This window comes from Topomyia yanbarensis, chromosome 2, assembly GCF_030247195.1.
Source record: "Topomyia yanbarensis strain Yona2022 chromosome 2, ASM3024719v1, whole genome shotgun sequence".
Taxonomy (NCBI): Eukaryota; Metazoa; Arthropoda; class Insecta; order Diptera; family Culicidae; genus Topomyia; species Topomyia yanbarensis.
This window is the reverse complement of record NC_080671.1, coordinates 161,032,818-161,043,115: the sequence shown is the minus strand read 5'-3', so window position 1 is coordinate 161,043,115 and position 10,298 is coordinate 161,032,818.

Genomic DNA, 10,298 nt, shown 5'->3' with positions numbered 1-10,298 from the left:
GCTGTAGAAGTTCGTGTTCATGATTTGGCTACGCGTACCCCTGACAGCGTGATTAAAAAATGCTTGCAAAAATACGGAGAAGTAGACTCCGTTACATACGATACATGGAGGATTTTTTCCCGGGCATCCCTAACGGTGTTCGTGTGGTGAGAATGCATGTGATCAAGCCAATTCCCTCATACATAACCGTCACAGTGTTAGGAAGTGACGATGTTCTCATTCATCAGACATCACTAGTCACGTACCCAGGGCAAATTCCTATGTGCCAGTTCTGCACGAAGACGCTGCACCCCGGAAAACCTTGCGCAGAAACTGTTAAGGAAAACTCAACAAATCCAACTGAAATCAGCACACAACTATCTTACGCTAAACCACTAACAGCTGCAAAACCAACATCTCTGGATCAAGCACCAACAACCAACAACAACAACAACGAAATGAATGCCGAAAAATACGAACATACTGTGAAAATACCATCGCACTGCGCTAACTAGAAATCCCCCATCACGGTGATGCGAGTAAATACCGGAGGCTGGAGCACGTCTTACCTGTGAGGCGGTCGGGAGCGAAAAGATGACGAGTCGGGGTAACTGTCGTCAACGAGGCCTTCGACTCGTCGTCGCTAACGCTTAAGTGCGTGTCGAAGCAGTGCTCCCAATTCATGATATTAAACCGGAAATAAGCACAAGGTTATATAAATCCCAACATAGCGTTAGCGTGTGCCACACATCTCCCCTTCTCTTCAAAAAAAAATCTCAAGAATATTAGTTTTATACATCGTTCCAAAACTCTGAATAAGTGTTGTTCCTATCGCTCTTTTGCCTCCTGTCACAAATGAGAGTAAACGGGTGCATTGTCTGCTCTGAAAAGTGATATGCATGTTCAAGCAGTGCTAGAACAAATCTTATTTGTAGGCCCCGGCATAGTAGGAGTCTTCTCCCATAACAGCTTTCCAACCATGTGTCAGAAATTGCAACCCATTCATGCCACCGGCCTTGATGTAGTCTGGGAGGGTTGAGTAGAATGGCGGTAGGCGTAAAGATCCAAACCCATACTTACCGAAAACGTCAACAAGCATAAGATAAAGAATGCCAGAGAGGATTTTGTTGTGGCATTTCGTTCATTATTTAAATTAGTAAAACTTCAATAAGAAAGCATCAGGTATATAATGCGATATTTATGCATGTTATTCATGAATTTTATTTTTAGGACGTAGTGTTTTTATCAATAGACCGGACGTATTGCTTTAAATATTCCGGCGCGTTTCTTGTACGTTCTCCCCGGCGATTCAAACAGGATTCCTCTACTATCTTCGGTATTTCACCCTCGGTTGCTCTAGGTGTGTCGGGTTCCAAGCCGTGCAATATTTTTCTCGTTTGTGAGACGTGCCGTTTTATGGTTTGACCATCTGAATCTTTCAGAACTAAGCTTCCGTTATTTTCATCCGTGACTTCATATCTTTTGGATGAAAATCTGGATTGCCCTTTGCTTCGAACCTGCCGCTGGATAATTACGGTGTCTCCTGGCTTCACACGACACTTTCGAGCTCCTCGGCGAGAGTCTTCCCTCAGCTTTCCGTCCAGCTTCGCCTTGCGATCTCGGTTATTAAGGAGTTCATCGTCAATTATTGCTCGTCGGTGGTCAAGCAAAGGTAATCCTCGTTTAATTTTCCTCCCCAGCATAATTTCCTCGGGTGGAAGCTTAGTTATGCTGTGAGCTCCTGCATTATACGCATGTACTGCTTCACATAGCTCGTCAATATAATTTGTTTTATTGGATGAGGCTGCAATCATTGCTTTGTTCACTACTTTCATAGCACTTTCCACCATTCCATTTTGTTGTGGAAATAGCGGTGTAGAGAATATTGTTGCTATTCCTCGTTCTGCACAATATTCCTTATACTCCGTGCCGTTGAACGGTGGTCCGTTGTCGGATTTAATGCTTTTTGGGTATCCCTCTTTCTCGAACACTTCCTCAAGAATTTTCCGAGAACATTCAAAGTTCGTAGACCTCACGGGTCGAGCAATAAGGTATCTTGACCTGTAGTCGATAATGACCAAGATGGAGATACCACCAAACATTACGTAAGGGCCATTAAAATCGAGTGCTATGGCCTCCCAAACAACCTTTGGGGCAAAAATCCGTCGCATAGGTGTAGGCTTTTCCGGTTTGCCGTTTGTAGCACAAATTTCACACGATTCTACCCATCTTTGTACCATGTTTGTCAAACCTGGCCACCAGACGCGCTGTCTAATTATGCTTTTCATTTTCGCGATAGATGGGTGTCCCTCGTGTGCTACTCTGAGAGCTTTATTTTGCAATTCTGTTGGTATCACAGCACAGCCTGTTTTTACTATGATACCATCGCGGGCGGATAGATCGTCCTTTACTTTGTTATAGTTGGCATCAACGTTTGACCATTGTCCGGTTTCTAAAGCAATCAGAACAAGTTGAAGCGTTTTGTCTTTCGATGTGGCATTTTTGATTTCTTCTTCGGTTAGGATGTGCACTGAATTAGCTTCAAGTACTGCTATTTCCCATGGACTGATTTCGTCGTTGAACGGTTCGTCTTCACCATCATACAACCTAGATGAAGGGTCGGCTATGTTGTCCCTCCCGCGCACGTACTCTACGTCGTAGCTGTACGGACTTAACCTGAGTGCCCAGCCATCTGCACGAGTTAATGCCCGCTTGGATTCCTCACGCGACCTATTTAGAATGAAAGCTACTCCTTGCGCATCTGTGCGAAGGGTAAACTGTCTTCCGAGTAGGAAATATGAAAAGTGCTCGACCCCCCATACTGCACCGAGTGCCTCTCGTTGGTTCTGAGCATATTTCCGTTCAGTGACCGTAAGAGCTTTGGAAGCAAAACTGATTATTCTCGGTTTCCCGTCGTTGCTTTCCTGTATTAGTACTGCCCCTAGTGCGTTTGGAGAGGCGTCGGTATATAGGATGGTTTTATCACTATGCGAGAAGAATCCAAGGGCGATTGTGCAGTGGACTATACGCTGTTTAATCTGCTCAAACGCCTCTTTTTGTTGCGCTCCCCAGTTCCATATCTTCTTTGTTGTGGCCTCCCACAATGGATGGGATATATCTGCGAAGTTTCTCACGTACGGGCTAATGTAGGACGCTAAACCTAGGAAACTTCTTAGTTCAGAAATTGTTGTAGGCTCTCTAAAATTTTGAACGCTTTTAACTTTTTCCTCATCGATGTGAAATCCTTCGGCATCTAGTTTGTGCCCAAGAAACTTTATTCTATCCTTATCGAATTCACATTTTGCGTTGTTGAGGGTTAGGTTGTTGGCTTGTAAGATTTCGAGAACTCTGCTGACAGTAGTTCTCAGTTCTTCTAGCGTTTTCGCAAAAATGAGGATGTCGTCTATGTAGACAATTACGTTTTCTAAGCCAATGAACAAGCGTACCATTTCGCGCTGGAAAATTTCGGGAGCGCAGTTGACCCCGAACATCAGTCGTGTGAAGCGGTACATGCCGTTTTCCGCGAGGAAAGTGGTGAGTTCACGCGACTCTTCAGCTAGCTCTAGATGATAGAAGGCACTGCTTAGATCTAGTTTAGAGAAGTACTTTGACCCGTGAAGCTTGACCCGCATTTCCTCAATCAAAGGAAGCCGAAAGTATTCCCTGTTTATGGCTTTGTTTGGGGCTCGCATGTTGACAACAAGTCGAAAATCTGACTTGCCTTTTGCCACAGCTGACATGCCGCTTATCCAGCTAGGCGCGGACGTCACCTTTTCGATGATTCCGCGTTTTTCCATATCATGCAACCTTAGTCGTGCTGCTTCCCTGAACGCGGCTGGAACGTTATAGTACGCATTTTTAGTAGGTGCAACAGAGTTGTCAACGCTAAACTTGACTTTTACACCCGGCATTTTAGGAAATAAATCTTCGTCAAGAGTCTCGAAAGTGTTCACGCTCTTTCCTACCTGCAATAGTTTCAGGTCGTTTGCTGTAGATCGGCCTAAAAGTGATCTCGCTCCATCGGAAACAACGTGAAACGTCGCAACCACTGACGGTTTCGTTGATCCTAGTACCACAACGTTTCCTTTGAATGTACATTTTATTGCCATTGGTTTGGCGGAAGCGTAAGCGTGCAATCCTGGGGTCAGTCTTTGAATGATTTCGAATTTTGCTATACCCGCTTTGAGTTCGCGCTCTAGGTATAACCAATCCTTGCCACCAATAACGTTAACATCGGAACCAGAGTCGATAAGAAAGCATATGGGACTAGACTCTCCAATACTGCAATTGATTAATGCGTCATCCAGCGTAAGAGCATTTACACTCTAGAAGGGAATGAAAGAAAGTTGTAGTAGAGAATTGGATTGCTTGTATTATACGTATATTTAACTGTTTAGTTTTGCTATAAGTGACAATTATGTTTGTTTTACCTGTTTCGTGTCGGTATGCATTTCTTCGCCAGAAGATTCAGCATCAGAGCGTCTTGTGCGCACCATCCTTAAGCGTCCTGTTCGGCATGTAGCGCTGAAGTGTCCTCGTTGACCGCAAGTATTGCACGTTCTGGACAAAGCAGGGCATTCGAGGTTCCGGTGGTAAGCGTTGTTGCACCTTGGACAACGTTGACGACGCCCTAGTGTTTGTGAAGTTGAGCGGCCGTCTTTTATTTGCTTACGAAAACTGTTTCCGCGATTTAATGTTGCTGCATGTCGTTCTTGTTTTTGTGTGAAGCCTGGGTCCATTCGGCGGTGCTTGCCATAACCAGGATCAGACCACTGATAAGAACTACCTCTCTTATTTAATTTATACCCTTGACCAATTTCAAAAATATTGGGTTCAATCTGCTGATCAGCTGTTTCTGCTTCATATGCTTCACAACGGGTGGATGACTGCACGATGAAATTAGTGTCATATCCATATGTGCGCGCTGCTTTAACCAACTCTTTATTTCTTAAACCGTTGAGCAATTGTGCCCGCACAAACCGACTTTGATCATTAATGCTATAGCCACAAAGTTTAACGTTTCTCACTAATCGAGCATGGAATGTGACTGTAGATTCACCTCTCTCTTGTCTCATGCGCAGAAATGCTTGGTGTTCGGCAGCTGTGTCCGTCATTGAGCGTAGGTGGCTTTCAATGTTTTGAATGAATGCTGCATAACAGTTTGTATCCTTTAAACTGGGTCGCAAATTAGAAGCTTTGACAATTGCTTGTAGTTCCTGACCAAGGGAAAGGTATAACAATTTCGACCTGTACGCGGGGTCATTAGCGTTGTGCAAAGATATCGCAACTTCGAAATTTTCGATGAACTCAAACCATTCCGCCAACATTTGATTGGGGCGAACGCCGCTGGGAAAAGGCTTGATATGTTCGGGGCGAACATTCGAGTATGAGCATTGTGGTTTAGAAGGGTCATGGCTGAAATTCCAACTTTGTTCAGCATCATGATTCGCTGGTTGTTGAGTGCCTGATTCAAAGCGGCTAATGGCCTTTGTCAGGTCTGCAAGGACTTGTTCAATTCGCTGCATTCGATCACTTCCACAATTAGCTTCATCCACTGGTTTAGTGTTCGTGCTGACCTGAATCTCAGGATTCGTGTCTGTGGTTCCTTTACTATTTTGTGGGAGATTAGGTGACCTAGCTTCACAAAGAGAGCGGACGCTTCCAGAGCTAGTTATGCTGTTTCGGTCTTTAATGCTTTCGCTATCCTCGCTGTTCTGACTCTCACATTCGCTGCTACAGTAACTCTCACTGTTTGAGCGTTTGCTACATTCATCACAATCGTCATTGTTGTTTCCAACAACGCTACAAGAACTCGCTTCCTGCTCTAGTTCTACATCATTTGAATGCGGTTCGGATTCGTTCTTTGCCAGCACGTATTTTCCGTTACTTGCCATGTTTGGATTGTGTTGGGACAACTATCAGAATTTCTATTTTCTACCTGCAATTATTAATGGAGTTCAATCAATAGGATTATAAGCATGTTACTGTGTGACTAAAAGCTTGCTGAGTGGCGATACCGCCGTAGTAGTGAGTGGATTTGTGTTGGAATAAAGCTCATTGAAATGTGTGCCATATGGTTTTGTTGCTATTTATTTATTTTATTGAAATGCATATACATACGAGCAATATGTTGTTTGCGGGTTTGTTCCTGGAATTATTTAAGCGATTTGTTTTTGATTTGCAATTGCACATTTATGCTCTGCTGTGATAGACACAAAAAGGAAACCTATTATTTAGCTGAATACAGTGCGGTTGTCCCGATCCGCCATAGCAAGCGTTTATAGCGGCAATATTTTATGCTAGCGTCCATTTTAATTCTGGATTGCGAATGATTATGTACATTTATACGTTGCAATAATGCAGTCACAAAAATATAACTTCGCTTAAGCTATATTTCGCTGGATGTAATTCGGTCGTCCCGATCCGACATGCCAAGCTTTTAAAGCGGAATTTTTTTTTGCGGACTTAGGCGGCCATTTTGCTTTTGTACATGCGTTTTTGCTGCGTAATTTTGCTGTTACACATTTATGCGGCGTAATAATGCTGTTACAGGAGCTTGTTAAGAAGAAACGCTCAAGGGAGATGCTACTTATGCCCGGAAAAGTATTTTTTTCGATTGCAAAGTAACATTATTTTGTTAAATATAACGCGGACGTCCCGATCCGCCTTACTAAGCATTTATAGCAGCTTTCTTCGCATGCGATTACACAGCCATTTTACTTGATTGAAAAACAAAAACTTGCAGTTCACACGCCTTTACTGAACATATAATTTTTCCTTCGGGCGGCCATATTGTTTTTATGGAAGTCATTCAGTTACACACTTTTACTGTTATTTGATTTGGCTACCGCGTGGGGGATTTACACGGGTTCTTATTACAATAACCGGCAGGATCGCCAATGTGAAAATACCATCGCATTGCGCTAACTAGAAATCCCCCATCACGGTGATGCGAGTAAATACCGGAGGCTGGAGCACGTCTTACCTGTGAGGCGGTCGGGAGCGAAAAGATGACGAGTCGGGGTAACTGTCGTCAACGAGGCCTTCGACTCGTCGTCGCTAACGCTTAAGTGCGTGTCGAAGCAGTGCTCCCAATTCATGATATTAAACCGGAAATAAGCACAAGGTTATATAAATCCCAACATAGCGTTAGCGTGTGCCACACACATACTATAACGACCCTTAAGAGTAAAACACAAACTGGAACATCCGAACGCGAGTAGCAGGAAAGTAGTACGGATGAGGACATGGACGTGAACGATAACGCGAAAGAAGACAAACGAAACGAACCTCAACTTGCAGTGGACAACACTGGCAATATTTCGCCCCCTAGAAAAAGGATCTCAACACGCAGCAGCAAGCTGCGCCTGAACGAGACCAACAATTTAACATAGTTGTTTTTTATTTATTGTAAAAAAAACAAACAATCGGCCTCGTCGAGCTACCGCATTTGGGTGTAAATAAATTAATTAATCATAAAAAAGTATTATTAAACATTTTTCAAAAATACCTAAATTCTAGTTTTTTCATTCACCCAGGACAAAATGTCCCCGGTTACAGTGTAATATTCCCCACAACAAGAGGATGGTAGGCCCTACAGCAATATCGGTGATTATGCCCCACAGCAATGGGTGGGGCGTTTTAGTCGGTGATGAGCTGCTGTGAATGAATGAATAATTCTACACGCACACATATTTTTAAGCCAAGCTAAAAACTAAGATAGTAACTATAATATTCTAGTAAGCTGCTTGAAATAGTTCTATCAAATCTGACTGTTTCTAATTGGTTGTAATGCTATTGGAAAAAAGTGGGAGCTTACATCAAAATAGCTCTTTTGAAACTTTTGCGTATATTGTTGTTTTGCAGCATATTAAAAATACCAAACTAACTTAGTATGTACTTTGATTTAATGAAACGATACTGTTATCAGTAATTTTTACTTTTTAGATAATTCAAGTATCCAGGAAATTGAAGAGGCATTTTGCCCCGGTGGGGCGTATTATACCCTTTTACCCAATCAGGAATCAGAATATATTGGCTCAAATAGCACGTTCCCCGTACATAGTCTGGGATTTGTGCCTTGCCGTGTGTTTTCATCATTTCCTGAGTGGAAGGAAAGGACAAGGAGGTGCGGGGAAGTAGAATTGGAAGGGTGGGAAAAATAGCAGCACAAAACAAAAATAAACAACAGGTAATTTGACCTCACAAGTAGTTCAACTTGCCTGCGAATAAGCCTAAAGCTCTTTACCACATTGGATGAGAAACTTTAGTATGTCTCTGAGTTTCAGTCGTCCAAACATGGTTTCGTCTATATAAGGACGGCCGAAAACTCGAAATCGCAATTGCGCTACCGCTGGACAGTTGCATATCAGATGATATGAGGTTCCGTAGTCGGATTCACAAAGATCACATGAAAAAGACTCAGCGCACTGAATAGTTGCCATGTGATAATTTGCAGTGGCCCTGGTCAGCATGCCGCAGTGGAGCTTCGAAAAATGTAGGAGATATTTCGAAACCACTGGACATGGTTGTTCTAGAAACGTCTTTGTTTGGCGACACATTTGTAGATTTATCCGATAATTGCGGTGCTCGGACGAAGCCCAGGACCGTATTTTTCCCTTATCCAACTTGTCGAAATTGGCAGCACGGGCTCAGGACCAACGAAGTCAATCGCTGAACCTGCCCTGGCCAATTCGTCAGCCCATTCATTTCCAGTAATACCGCAATGTCCGGGCACCCAGACAAGGTAGATAGTGTTGACAATGCTTAGTTCTTCGATTTGGGTTCGGCACGCGATAACTAGCTTGGACCGGGATTTGTCTGAGATAAGGGCCTTGATTGCAGCCTGACTATCGGAGCAGAAGTTTATAACTCTGCCGGACAAACTCAGTTGAAGGGCCGATTGCACCCCGCACATAATCGCAAAGATTTCTGCTTGGAATACAGTACAGTATCTACCTAGTGAGTGAGATTGTTCCAATCTCATTTCACGACAGTAGACACCAGCACCAGCACGTTCCTCCATCAGAGAACCGTCAGTGTAACAGACCACTTGCGTTTGTTGTTGTCTTTCCATAAAGCCAGACAACCACTCCTCTCGAGAGGGAATCTTCACATGGAATATCCTGTAAGGAAAACTACAAGTGAGTGTAATATCGCTGGAAGCAAGAATATCTTCACCCCATGTAACCATTTGTGGCCACAATCGTGTATGACTGGTAGCAAGATTAACATGATTACTGTTCCAAAGCCCAGTAATTTGCAGTCTGTATGCACATGATAGTGCTTCTTGTTTGAGGTGTATGTGTAATGGTTTGCTATTTAGAAGTGCCTCAAGAGCAGCAGTCGGAGTTGTGGTGGACGCACCAGTCAACGCCATGAGTGCCATTCTTTGCAGATGGTTTAGCTTTGACTGGACTGTCACCACGTCTCCCCTCTGCCACCACACAAGGCATCCGTATGACAGTATTGGACGTACAATTGTCGTGTAAATCCAATAGATGTATTTAGGTTTGAGACCCCAGGTCTTTCCAAAAGTTCGTCTGCACTGCCCAAAGGCCATGCACGCTTTCTTGACTCGTGAACTCAATATGAGCAGACCAATTCAGTTTGGAATCCAATATGACTCCAACGTATTTGACTTGATCTGCACACAGTAGCTCAGAATCAAAGAACTGCACGGGACGAACCCCGGTTGTTATTCGCTTCTTCGTGAAAAGCACCATTGAAGTTTTGCTTGGGTTAACTGATAGTTTAACTTGTCGACACCACTGTTCGACAGCTCTTAATACCTGTTGCCGACAGCTCTTAATGCTTATGCAAAATCCAGTAATTAGTATTTGGTAATCGTCAGCAAACCCGTAGGTTGGAAATCCAAGCTCATTGAGTTTCGTCAACAAACCGTCAGCTACCAAGTTCTATAACAAAGGTGACAGAACGCCGCCCTGAGGACAACCGCAAATACTCAACTTCCGTATCTCAGCCTGTCGCAGTGACGAGCAAAGCATGCGGTTACTAAGCATTGCGTTTATCCAACCCGAGATACATGCAGGTATCCCATGACCGCGCGTCGCTTCCAGAATAGACTGGAAGGACACATTGTCAAAAGCACCCTCAATATCTAGGAATACACCCAAGCTAGATTGCTTGAGCGAGAAGGCTTTCTCAATGTTGTAAACAACATCGTGAAGCAGAGTGATCGTGGATTTCCCACACGCATTTTGTGCAGTGGATATTCAACTAAACTAACGTTCCTGATATGATGATCGATTATCCGTTCCAAAGCTTTCAGAAGAAAAGAACTTAAGCTGATAGGCCTT